General features: G+C 37.0%; 1 long non-coding RNA gene across 4 annotated transcripts in view; it reads left to right on the top strand.

Annotated features, from left to right (window-relative positions):
• The window catches only part of LOC141371341 (uncharacterized), a 62,425-nt gene that overhangs the window by 16,492 nt on the left and 31,731 nt on the right, over window positions 1–14,202 (top strand). For 3 of the 4 annotated variants that reach the window (XR_012376228.1, XR_012376227.1, XR_012376229.1), the window contains exon 4: window positions 12,766–12,953. This is a non-coding gene — a long non-coding RNA (uncharacterized lncRNA). Of the gene's footprint in view, window positions 1–3,869; window positions 3,989–12,765; window positions 12,954–14,202 lie in introns of those variants that run through there. The other variant, XR_012376230.1, reaches the window with a different exon arrangement.

The following is a 14,202-nucleotide window of genomic DNA, read 5'->3' as shown; positions in this document are numbered from 1 at the left end:
AATTAATTTCTTGATTCACAGCTGTAGTAACTTCCATTTTTCCTTCCCCTGATACAAATTCAACATATATTATGGATCAGAACATAAGCCTTTTGAAAAATCTATATAAACCAGCTGTTTACAAATTTTCTCTTTTTTTGTTCTATTGGTTAGCTGCAGGTGGGTTTTTACATAGACTCAGAAATGCAGAGAGAATTCCCTATAGCCACCTCCAACACACTGTGTCATACAATATTGTAAAAAAGGTAGGTACTGTTTTCAGATCAGATTCTTTGAAGTAGATGCACATTACGATAATCTGATAATAAATACCCAAAGCTGTAAACTGTCACATCTTTGAACACTTTATGCACATTATACAGATCATACAAATAAATTGTGCATTTTGAGATTAACATGACCATTGGATAATGATGTCAGCAGCACTACAGCATTAAAAATATGAAAAAATATTCCTGTTGCATTTACTCTCAATATGGAGATAAAGTGCTAGCATCAATTTAAAAATTCTATATTCTTTGCTACCAGAATACATCTCCATAAATAACCACTGTTTAAGACACTAAAACCCCAGATCAGCATACATATATGAACTTATATATATACATCAAGATAAAGTTATTAAACTCACTGATTTTGCAAAAATTTTAAAATTATAATAATTTCTTTGATTATATGTGTGGTAATTTTTTCCCCAGCCTGTTCCCAATCATTATGCTCTAATCACATAAGTAGAGTTGCATGTGATGCACAGTAAAGTATTAGTTATAAAATCTGAAACAATTCTTATACCTTGATTGTACTGTCATTTAACACAAAAGTAATGCATTCTTTTTTCTCTGTTTCCTGAAAACTACAAAACTACTAGCCCTTAGTACATCTACAGGAAGCAATATTGGTAATTTTTTAACAAGAAGTATTCCAAACCCATAATAATGTAATTGGAGGGATTTTGTATGAAAAAAAGTAAGGAACTTAATTTCTACAAAGTAATTCTCTTAGATTCTCATTAAACCAAGGCTTACATAGATATGAAAATGAATAAATGTGTAGATGACCATAGCAACCATGTGGTTTATAACTATCAACCTGGAGTCAGGTAACTTGACTATGAGTTCTAGGTGGAGAAAGGGGGTAAAGGAGTTTATGGATGTTGGTTGTCTATGCTCTGCTGTATCCTGGGTGTTTGTATATCTCCTCTTGGTTCATCCTCATGTCTCTATAAGGCAGATATCATGTGTTTCATTTGACAGTTGTGAAAACAGAAGCTCATTGGTTTCATGCAACTCATTCCTAATAACATTGCTAGGAAGGGAGACTGAATTTACAGGCAAGATCCATCCTTGGTCCATTACACCACTCTGGCTCTAACCCTTGAAATTGAACTTTTTTTGCATATTAGTTTCCTCATGTGTGGGGGATGAAAAGAAATACTGCATTACCTATCTCCCAAGGTGTTTTAAGAATCAAATGCAATGTGAAACAACTTCAAAAACTATGTGGAGTGCTCCAAACATAAGACCCAACAGAATAAACAGCTAGGTTTTATTAGCAATAAAAGCCACAACCTGTATTCCACCACAGTTCCTTCTTTTCTCTTTTCCCATTTGTTCTTCTAGCCCCTGTCCCCCAATTCATTTCTTCCCCTACTAGTGAAAATCCTTTTTGGCAGTTTCAAGTTGCCCAATAAGAGCACTGAACTGAGATGCGAGGATGTACTCTTTCTCTTCCCCTGTTTAGCCTTCATTTTCTTCTGGCTGTTGAGTCAAGTGCTGTTTTCAACTTCAGAGGCCACCACAGTCCTTGGCTGTGGTCCCCTTTCTCCATCGCCAAAGCCAGCAACAGCACACTGAGTGCTTCCCATGTTACCTTTCTCTGCTGCCACGTTTAGGGACTTGTGTGATATGATCGGTCCGGGATAATCTCCCCATCTCAAACCTTAATCACATCTGCAAAATCTCTTTTGCCGTGTAGGTAAAATAGTCACAATTTCCAGTGATTAGAGCATGGAGATCTTTGGGGGACCATTATTCAGCCTGTGACATGGCTCCTAATGACATCATTCAAGCCAAAGAATCAACTATTCCAAAGGCCAGCTCTGTTCCTGAACTTTCCAACTATTGAGAGGAAAAATCCCATTTTTTTAAAGATTTTATTTATTCATCTGAGACAGATACAGAGAGAGAGAGAGAGCATGAGCAGGGAGAGAGGCAGAGGGAGAGGGAGAAGCAGGCTCCTTGCTGAGCCAGGAGCCCAATGTGGGACTAGATCCCAGCACTCTGGGATCATGACCTGAGCCGAAGGCAGACGCTTAACCATCTGAGCCACCCAGGCGTCCCAAGAAAAATCCCACTTTTTGATCAATGCAGCTTGAGTCAGATATTTTGTCACTTGCAACTTAAAAAGCACTAACTAATACATAATGTGACTGGAACTCAGGCTTTCTTATCGTGTGTATTTGTATCCTGAAGAGCTGCTATTTCAAAGCATATTCTTTGGGGAATATTGATTTTTTTCCCAACTCCCTGATTTTATAGAGGAGACCAAGACCCCAAAGAAGAAAACCAATTTTCTCAAGATCCCAAACCTGTTCATTTCAGAATCAACAGTGAATCTCCAAATTCCAGGCTCTCACTACAGTGTTTGTATATATGAAAATTTTCGCCTTCACCATGGATGTCTAGCTTCCCCTGCAATGACCAACCACCTCAATACCTCCTTTGGTAAAGACTTGCACAGTCCCTCTCTGTGCCCCAACAGGCTACTATCTGGACTTTATTTCCAATTGCAACTTCTACTTTTCTTTCTAGCTAGAGAAAGTCAATTGAGTACTTGACTGTTGCGCTGATTACTCATTCATATTTGTTCTTTTTTTAAACAAAATTACTTAGTTGGCACTAGTAAACTAAGTTGCCATCTATATTTGTTAGACATTAATTAAATCTCCACATGTTAGTATGTCTTTTCTTTTTAAAGAAATGATAGAGGGGCACCTGAGTGGTTCAGTCAGTTAAGCGGCGAACTCTTGATTTCTGCTCAGGTCATGATCTCAGGGTCATGAGATGGAGCCCTGCATCCACAGGGAGTCTGCTTGAGAGTCTCCTCCCTCTGCCCCTCACCCCGCTCACACACTGTCTCTCTAAAAGTAAATAAATCTTAAAAAGAAAGAAATTTGGAAATCTTTAATAACAATATTGTCATCTTCCTGTAGGCAAGTGTCTGTTACTGTTTTGGTTCCTGATGACCTAGGCCAAGGTGACCTTGTTCAGTTCCTAGTCGGGAAATGTGTCATTTTCTTGGCAAGGATATAAGAATGCACAGTGGAAAAGGATTTCTAATTTCTGAGACTGAGAACAGCTTAGTCTTGCAGCCACTCCTGACTTGCTCAAGAGGTGTCTGCTGTTTGGTTCTGTTGCCAGATATCATCAATGGATTTAAAAAATGAAATAATAAATTAGCATTAAATAAACTTAGGACTTTTCAGAGTTAAATTCTGTATTAACTATTACACCAACAAATTTCACTTTATATATTTTGTTTATTTTTTGAAAGGACAGAAGCAAGTACGTGCTACCTGGTGTTTTTCTCTCTTCCTGTCTTCTTTGCTCTTCATACTGCCAACCTGAGTGTATCCTAACATAGGACTCCCTCCCAACCTGGCAAACTCCGAATCCCAAAGCCTCCTTATCATGCTTTCCAGTGACTGTTGAGGGCTATTTCATGGTAAGGTTTGTGGGGTCCAGATCGTCCCACGATGAATGGAGAAGGAAGGGTCGCTCCCTTGAGATCTCTCCAACAAATTGCTGTGCCTTCCATACCCAAGCCAGAACCCACTGTCAGAGTATATTTTTTTTTCTTTGTCTACCCAGTGCTACTGCCTCACTTCCAAAAAAAAACAGGTTTTTTTCTTGACATGGAGATGACATGTACAAATTATTGCTGATTTCTGAGACTTCGCTTTTCCCACTGCTGCTAAATTAAAAAAAAAAAAGGTAAGTGTTGTTTTATTTCCATCTGTTTTCAATTTTAGTAGAGATAAAATTGTGTGTGTGTCTACCTATCTATCTTTCTGTCTATCATCTATCTATCTCCTCAGTTAATAAGAGATGAAATCCACAAACTGCTTAAGTTTAAGTTCTTATCCCCTCACTTGCTAACTGCGTGATTCTAAGCAGGTTATTCAGGTTCTGTGTTCCTCAGTTATGTCAGCTGTAAAATGAAAATAATAATAATGCCTTCCGCCTGAGTTGTTGTGAGGCTGATGTAAGATAACACACACAGGGTGCTTGGACTAGCATCTGATTTGCAGTAGTGCTCAAGAGGTGTGGGTTATGTGTTGTTGTTGTTACTTAAGAAGCAAGTTCTGTGTCTACTGTGAACCAAGGAAGCAGATAAACTCTAGGTAGAAGCAAAGAGAATAATAATAGAGGAAAAGGTAGATATATGTAGGTTACCAGGAAGAAAACAAAAGAAAGAAGCTTAAGACCACTAATTTTTTCCTCTAAACTACAAGAAGCTGTAGCATGTCCTTACAATAAGCCCCCATCTTTGGGCTTTCCCACATAAGAGGATTAGATTCTGTAGCTGGAGAATGCTAAATTGAGGAATTCTCTGGTTAAGAGGGCTTCCAAGGACTAATTTGGTTGCCTCATTACTATATTTAACATTATTTCTATGGGGAATACATTCCAGGTTACAAACAAAACAAACTATAAAAGAACTTTTGAAATGAGACCTATGAGTAAACTAGGAAAGCCAATAGAGTACATTTTTTTTAAAGATTTTATTTATTTATTCATGAGAGACAGAGGGAGAGAGAGAGGGAAAGAGAGAGAGAGAGAAGCAGAGGGAGAAGCAGGCTCCCAAGGAGCAGGGAGCCCAATGCAGGACTCGATCCCAGGACCCTGGGATCATGACCTGAGCCGAAGGCAGACACTCAACCATCTGAGTCACCCAGGCGCCCAATAGAGTACATTTTTGTTTGAGGAGGAGAAAGCAATGTAGGTGCCATTTGGATGGTTATGGTCTTGTCACCATCATGCTACCTGTGTTCTGCTTTTTTATATAAAAAAGAAATCAACATGAATTTTAAAATGTTGATTTAATTTCAAACAAGAGTAGAAGTAATGTCTTCACTAAACATTTATAAATGAAATTTTTCATTTGTCTTTTTTATGGAAAAATAAGAACTTCAAAAGAGAATTTTTAAAGTATATAATGAATTTGGCATTATAATGAAATTCAGGAAATATTTCCAATTTTAAAGACATGAGAAAAGGAGGGAAATCAAGATGATGACTATCAATCATTGCAGAATAATCTGAGGAAATAATTATTCCAAAAGTACAGTTGTAGCTGATAAAAAGTGCTGTATGATGTAAATTGTTGTTCTTTATTTTTTCAGATTTTATTTTTAGAAAAATTATAATTTACTTTTCCTTGGTTAACATATCCTTAAATGTACATGATAGAAAATTAGTATACTTAACAAAGACTTGAGACACCAAAAGTCAATCTTTTTATTTATAATTTTATATAAATAATAAAATGCTATGGAATATTGGGGTAGAATATCTTTTTAAGCCAGTAGCTCATGAGGGGTCTCAATCAATCATTTTTTATATTATTGAAATATGTTTATTCATTATATCCCATTGGGTAGATGCAGATGGCATGGGATAGAGTGTTTCCAGAATAGGAACAATGAATCAACAAACAGCAAGGCCATCATAGGAGAATCCCTTTGCAAAGATGCAATCCCTGTGTTACTCTTTAACAAGGGTTCTTCTACTGTAGTAGACAGCCCCCAAGATGGCCTTCAATGATACTTGTGTTCTGGTATTTACACCCTTCTGTTGATCCCTCCCATACTGAGTGGGGTTGACTTGTATAGCAAACTGGATATTGTGGAAATGACAGAGTATAACTTCTCGGTGTAAGTCATAAACAACATTCAAGATTCTGTCCTCTTTTCTTGTATCACTTGCTCTGGGAGAAGTTAGCTGTTATGTTATGAGGTCACTCAAGAAGCCTGATGATGAGACCCTCATGCCAAGGAACTCTTCAGACTTAAAAAACCCTGAGCCAAACCACCATTTAAACCACTTCTAAAATCCTGCTAAGTGTGGGGAGCTTTGTTACACAGCAAGAGATAACTAACATACTCTGTCTTCAAAACACCTGAATTACGTCATGTGTTTGGCCATGGTTTCTTCCAGCTACTTTTCATACTATTAGTAACATCTGCTAGCTTGCAATGGTGCTAGCACTTCATAATGTCTGATGTCTTCCACCAATTTCTAATTACCTATTGGCCATCAGCCTCTATTTCCTCAATTTCTTTGAAGGTTTACAGTTTAACATCTAGCCTGACAGAAAGGTTAGGTGAAATCTCCAGAACAACCATTTGCAATCTTTGGTCATCAGTATTGGTCAAAATTAGTCTCCCGAACTAAATTAATGGTGGAACTAAACAAACAGAAGTACCATAGAGGAAAAACACAGAAAGGCATATGAATGCTCACTGACTGAAAGCTTAGAATGATACCCATCATATATATTGGCTTGTTTGCTATGAGAAAAAAACCGTATATGCTTATATTTATATTTACATTATATTTGTATCAATCACAATAGGTTGGATTTTGCTGTAATATAGATAAGCCCCCAATCTCAGAGATTTTATAAGATAAAGATTATTTCTTGCTCATTCTACTTATCCATGGGTTTACTTGGAATTTTGCTCTGTATCATCCTCACTTCAGTCCAAGATAAAAGCTATTGGGACATTTCCAGTCACCATGGCAGAGGGAAAAAGCTATAGCAATTTATATTCACTTTTGCTCAAATTCATTGGGCATGGCTAATTTCAAAGAGGAAAAGGAAATATAATTCTGTTGTGTGCACAAGAAGACTATTTGGCCAACAGCACATATGCCACCATGTATATTCAAATTAATATCAAATATTTCTGAGATGAATATACTATAATCAACGAGCACTATATAGGCAGTGCTGTATGAGAAAGACTTATAATGTGACTTTTTCTGACAGAGGTAGGAGGGTGTGAGCTGGCAATAAAACACGGTGGTGAGAGTATAGAAGGACCAAAAACAGTTACAAGGACAATTAACTACATTTATTTGTTATTTTGTGTATTAAAGACTAAATGTCTAAGAGCGCAGGGAAGAGGAAGGGATAATGGTAACTAAATGTTTGAAGGATCAAAGAGTGAATGGATAAATCAATGAAGCCCTAGCTTTTTGAGTATCTCACTAATGATCCTGGGTGACTCCAAGATCCCAAAGTTGACTCAGTCCCTATAATAGTCTCTGGTTAATTGGCTACCATCCCTAGAATGCTCCGTACAAGGAGTGACCTGGGTCAATCTGGAGTCCTTGAAGTCATGGGAAATTGTGTTTATTCAAGTCTGGACCATATTGAGTTTGGCATATAGTGAGCTTGGATGTTTCTCAACTCTTTGAAGGCCCTTCCCTGTAAGTTGGGGCATTTTCTTCCATTGCAGAATTCACAAGACAGTCATAACCCCAGCCACAGGGGATATTTATCATTAACTCATGAACACGATTACAGGAGCAGTGTATTTTCTTTGTATATTCATATGGCAATTCTTAGTTCATTTCTTTCTTGGTTTCCAATTCTTTAGCTATACTTTCTAGCTTGTTTTCTTAACTTTATCTTTTCACCTTTCTGTTGAATTTTTAATTAAGACTATAAATACGTTTTTCAAATTCAAAGTTTATTTTATTTTTCCTTTTTAAACAACATTCTGGTTTTGTTTTTTGGATACAGTATTTTCTCAAATATCTGGAGATATATAACTATAATTTTGAATTTTTTCTCTATTCTTTGGGTAACTATCTTTCCTTCTGAGTTTAGATTTTTTTTATTTTTTATTTTTTTTAAAGATTTTATTTATTTGACAGAGAGAGACACAGTGAGAGAGGGAACACAAGCAGGGGGAGTGGGAGAGGGAGAAGCAGGCTTCCAGTGGAGCAGGGAGCCTGATGCAGGGCTCCATCTCAGGACCCTGGAATCATGACCGGAGCCGAAGGCAGATGCTTAAGGACTGAGCCACCCAGGTGCCCCTGAGTTTAGATTTTTTTGTCTTTATCTTTCATGTTAAAGACTTTCTTCTGTGTCTGGTAATCCTTAGTTACCAATCATATTTTAAGAATGAGACTTTAGAAAGCTGAGTAAAAGATCTGCATGTATTGTCAGAGCTTACTGATGGTAAAGTTCCCTATAGGGGGATTGACTAGTAAGCCAGTATTTTTCTAGGAGAACCCCAAATTTCACTTTGTATGGGTCTTTTCTTGGGGACCATTCAATTTTTTTCGAGAGGTATCTTGAAGTCTCTTACCTAGAAAGGCCTGTTCCTGACTATCAGCATTTTGAGAGCAGAGTCAGAAAAGGGGATGGAGGTTTTACAATTTAGTATTAAACTTTCATTTAACTTAGTCCTGTGTCTTAGCCTCAGCTGCTGCTATGTCTGAAATCTTAAAACTAGGGCCAGTATAGTTAATTTTCTTTGGAGAATAACCTCCTCTTTCCTGCTGGGGAGAGGGTGAAAGATAATGTGTGTGTTGGATATATATATATATATATATATATATATATATATTCGTGTGTGTGTGTTTGTGTAGGTGAGGGGTGGGGAGGTTTCATCTTGTCTATATTCACACTTTCTACTACTCCTCTGATTTTCAGCCCTGTACTTCATCCTTGCTTCTATATTCAGCCTCTCAGGACTTTTTGGCCTACCTCCTAGCTGTGTCCCTCTGATCTGCCTACACTTCTCTATCTGCTTGTTTTCTACATAGTTGCTGAAATCCCATGTCCAGTGTTTATTTCTTTCTAATTTTCTTTTCTTGTAGGCAAATACCTTTGTTTTTCTTTTGCTATCATTTTGGCAGAGGTTGTTGAAGGAAGAGATAAGTGCATGTAATTAATTCACCATTTTTAACCAAGAGCTCCTTAGGATTTTTTCTCTAAAGCATCAGGGCAATCAGAACTTTCCACAAGAGCCCTTGATCCTTACATTCTTTTTCTCCCATCATTTTGCAAAGTAGAAAAACAAACTTACTCTTTGATCTAGTAACATGACTGAAAAAATCTAAATAAATGTCTACTACAAAGCATTTTCCTCTTCAGTTGTTTAGTAGTACACCCTATGTGCACCCTCCACAATATTATTCTATGATTGCATATTTTGAGATTTTTGAAAGAAGTGTAAAATATTATCAAATAGGTTTAAAATGCTATTGGTCACTGAATAAATGCTATATGGTGTTTAAACTATTTTTTTAAATGGACCACCAAAAGGTAAAAATAGAAAAGAATTTTGTAAGTAACTTGATTTTTTTTTCCTCCCAATCTTTTCCAATTTTTCTGGGACTGTTTAAAACAATTAGTATTTCAAGATATCAAATTTTAGCATTTCTTCATGTATCTGTTTATCAAAATCTCATTTTATAATTGTTCTAATTTATTCTTTTTGCCTGTCATCTCGCTTTGTATCTAAGGTCAAAGCATTGTGTGTATCTAAATACTGATTGCTCTTTTATTTATTTTGTTATAAAAAGGTATTTCCATAAAATATTTAGAAATATTTTTCATGTGTATGTAAATTAGACTATTATCTGATCACAACTGCCAGACTGACACCCTTTCAGAGTAAGTTATTTATGTATACTTTCAAATTTCCTAAAAGACGTCGTCTGAGTTTTTAGCAACTTATAGTTACTAACATCATTGGAAAATATTTTTAGAATACATTCTAGAACATAAGCAAGGTTTCATCTTAGGGAAGTTATAATTTAAAGTATGACTAGACATGGGCGCCTGGGTGGCTTAGTTGGTTAAGCGACTGCCTTCGGCTCAGGTCATGATCCTGGAGTCCCGGGATTGAGTCCTGCATCAGGCTCCCTGCTCAGCAGGGAGTCTGCTTCTCCCTCTAACCCTACCCCCTCTTGGGCTCTCTCTCTCACTCTCTCTCTCTCAAATAAATAAATAAAATCTTAAAAAAAAATAAAGTATGACTAGACAAATAAACATACAACAATATAAGGAATTGCTGAGATGAGGAAGGAATGTTCTCAGAAGTAGAAAACAATTGAAAGGCAACAAGTGAGGATGTAAAAAGGGGTTCACCAAGCTGGTTGCCACTTCCCTTAGCGATGGGACTGTCAGCTGAGAAAACGCTAACAATGGAAAACTGAATGTCTCCTATTGCAATAGTTGATCATTTCCTCCCACTCTTTGACCCAGAAAAGCAAAGCAAATTAAAGCAGACAGGAAATGAAAAGGTGATCATTCTAGTGGTGGGACTGCTTTCCTTGGCCAGGGAACCTAGGTAAACTCTCACTCATTTTTTTTTTCATCTCTGAAGTAAGGTTGGTGAATTATATTGGTTAACACTTTCAGCACATCACTACCATCATGAATACTTAGTGTTAAATGAGTGACATTTGACTTAGCCAAAAGGTAAAGAAAAACTTAGCCCAAATGAAATGAATGCATTTCACAATAAAACATGGATTTCCATTTCCAATAAACCTAAGTCACTACAATAGGATCAGGTAACATCAGCATACAGCTAGATCACCTATTATTCTAGAGTCTAGATTGAGGAAATCCAGACAGTCCCCAGGCTCTTAGTTCAGGATGCTTTTGATTTAATAACAAATCAGAGTTTCAAATTTCAAGAGAAAGTGTGTATGATATAATAAATTGGTTATAATATTGGGCAAAGAAAAGATTTGTTCTGATTGATAACTATTTTCATGCTTTGGCTCTAATATTTATCATAAAATGCTGATATTTTGTAATATTGTACCTAAAGTTTTGCTTCCAAAGTTGTGTTAAAGACTGAAAAGATAGAATCAAATGAGTATGTAAAAGGAAGCACACTAAGGGGTGATAAAAAATAAGAATAGTCAGTGTGAAAGGCAGTGTCTCATCTATATATTAATAATGCTATGAGTTTAGGACTTCAGGAGCAAGATAACTAGAATTTGAGATTCTGCTCCTGAATATATAAACACAATCACAATGAAGTACAGAACTGGGATTCGGATGCAGAGTTCCCAGTGTTTTCCACACTGCAGTATTAGGCAACTACCTGACTGGGGATCCCCTCCCCTTCCCCACTCACATGGGCACACACAAAGGAACAGTTGGAAACAGAGCAGGGCTGCCAGCGTCCCACAAATAGGATGGCAGATTTCCCAAGAATTGCACTTAGGGTTAGAGGAAACCAAGGATGGAGAATGCCTTAAAAAAAAATCCACAAAGAGATATCTGACCCTAACCTCAGCTACAGGAGCTGGAGAGAAGAGAAACAAAGACCTAGTTATACAGACGACATTAAAACAAACACATGTACAACATTGATAAGCATTTTGCTTAAAGGGAGAAAAGAACAGGAAGGGCTGAAAGTCTCCACACAAACCAATCTGTTTGATGAAACATATTTCCTTTTTTTCTTCTGCTCTCCTCTATAAGACAGTGTACAAAGTGCTCATTTATATTTTCTTTGTTTTCATCCCAAAGCTAGAAGATCAAAGAGTTAATAAAACCTCCTTGCTATAGAAGGTCATTACAAAACTAAATGCAGCAATTCAAAGTGGAAAATAGAATGAATGCCAAGGAGATGTTTAACGAAGTAACATTCTACATGTATTCTTTGAAGAACATTTGCAGACTCGTTTGATTGCTTTAGAGCGCGCAGGGCACAATGTGTCCTGCACAGAGCTAACAGTGATGGTTGCGTTCTGCGGTCCTGCGGCCAAGCCACTTGGAATCACAAGTATATTTGATAAAGAATTACCTAATATAGTGGAAATAGTCATGAGTATTTTACATAGCAAAATGGTTTTAAAACCTTCCACCTTTAGGCCTAATTAAATGTTCAAACATAAGACATGAGTCTATTCATTTGAAAAATAATTTGAAGCACTATTTTCCCAAGAACTGACAAAGTTGGATTGCAAGATAAGGGATCAGCTTGATGTTTCCCCTTAGCCATTGAGATCCTTCTTTTTTTTCTCTTTTTCTTCTTTTTGTCATTTTTTAGTGCTGACATCCTTAGAATGGGACCAAATACAGAATATAGAGAGAGACCCTGGGAAATTGTCAATATTACCATATTGATTTATTTGAAAGAGACAGGCTGGTATGTCACACTTGCCTTTCAGTGTGACATTGGAATTCGCTATTTATTGTAGCCTTTGAGTCCTGACATTGGGACCCATTAGGTTTTTTCCCTAGAAAAGACACAGAACAGTCTAGAACATCAGAAATTACCAGCCTGCTCATGGAGCCATGGCTATATGGCAACACGGAGGCCAATGACAGAGGTTATGTAGAGTCTCTGAGGTATAATCAAACTTTTTTTTTTTTTTAGTGTTTGAAAACTTGGGAAAACAGGTTGTTTTATTTTCAAGAAGAGGAAGTTGTTATCTAGGATAATTTGGGGGATGGATTGGAAAACTGGCAAACAGGTGTTCAGATAATGATTCCACTCAGAAGAGGAGTATAATTAAATAACAACACAGGAATATAAAGATATCTGAGATTAAGTTTAAGCAATTAAACTTTTTAATTATTTGGAGCAAATAATTGACCTATTTCACTGTAAAATGAAACTTTTGAAGTACCGTTGAATGTTGTGCTGATGCCAATAGTCTCTCTCTCTCTCTCTCTCTCTCTCTCTCTCTCTTTTTTTTTTCCTTTTTGCATCAGTGGTGCATGTCACCTTCCTGCAAGGCAACCAGTTTGCAAATCTGGCCAGAGGGAAAATTACTGGGCAACAGAATGAAAAGGAGGCATAAGTCAGCCCAGCTCTCTGAACCCTAGAAAAGGCAACTTCCCTCCAGCTCATGAAAGAGGATGATTGTGCTCAGTACCACTTATCCGGTGCCAACAATCTGGTAAGCCCTCTATTCAGTGCTACACCAAGGCTATAGCAAGGTGACCCAGAGTTTCGGGCTGAGGTCAGGGAAAGGTCGCTGCCTGAAAAATGGAACTAGTCAAAAGGAAAGAATCCTAGGAATGGGTGAGGTTAGTCACCCACAAAAGTAGCCCAATCCACGAAATGGCATAGAAAAGCATTTTTTATGGACTCTAAACTAAACTTCTAACTCTTTTAAGTAATTCTGGCCCTTGCAAGCTGGTGCTAGAATGCTAGGACGTATGCTGACAGGAATCAGCATTCTGTCCCTAAAAATCCTATAGACTTCCTCCATTTCTTCATTTCTGCTTTTTCCATTTCTTCACTTCCCTCCTCCTTTCTTTTTCCCTTTCTAGCGCCACCACCCCAAGCTTTGAAACTGAAGGCTAGGCACTGGGTGTGAAGACACCATCACCCTGTTATTTGAAACCCTCTCTGAAGCTAGTCAGCTTTCCCTTCCCCATCTTCCTGGTGGCTCCCTGTGAAGGCAGTGTCAAATACATGCCTACATGATGCCTTAGTTGTTCATGGTATGCTGTGCGTACCCATTTTAAATAAGCCCTTTCCAGGTAAAAGGAACCTTAATGTTTGGAATAATTATTTGTCCTTTCAGAGTTTTCCTTACCTCATGAGATGCCTATGAGTGCTTATAGGGGCATGTTTGAGCCAAGGCTATCAGGATGAAGGAACATGGGCTTAGGGTTACTTATTTTCAGGTTTCAGGAAAAAAAAAAAACAAAGAAAGAAAAGGCATTTCTTTCCCTGGATGGCAAAATGAGAACATTTTACAAATAAACCCATAAATAAAACTTTATCACTTTAAAGATCTGAAAAGACTAGGTGTACTTTGAAAAGGAGTTTTATGTTAGAGAGGTAGCCAGAAGCTGATATGCATAACTAAAATGTTTACTATTCATCTGCTTTCTTTTTCTAGGAAATCCCCAAATCATAAAGTAAGAAAGTATTTGATTACTTCTCTTTAGTGTGTAGAAGGATGGAGAGAGAAATTTCAAGTTCTTTTTGTTTTATATTTGTTGTCAAGAATTCATATAAGAAAGTAAATTTTATACAAGATAATTTCACAAAATTACTTTTAAGAGAGTCAATTTCCATAGATCAGTTTCAGTAGGTCATATAAGTCTTTTAATATGAGCGCCTTAGTTTTATTAGTACATTATAAATTATTTATCTTGAAAAAAATACATTAAAAACAGAATTAGAATGTCTTT

This window comes from Callorhinus ursinus, unplaced genomic scaffold (genome assembly GCF_003265705.2).
Source record: "Callorhinus ursinus isolate GAN/ISIS: 27379988/994484 unplaced genomic scaffold, GSC_fseal_2.0 scaffold3, whole genome shotgun sequence".
Lineage (NCBI taxonomy): Eukaryota > Metazoa > Chordata > Mammalia > Carnivora > Otariidae > Callorhinus > Callorhinus ursinus.
This window is presented reverse-complemented; position numbering and strand designations above follow the sequence as displayed.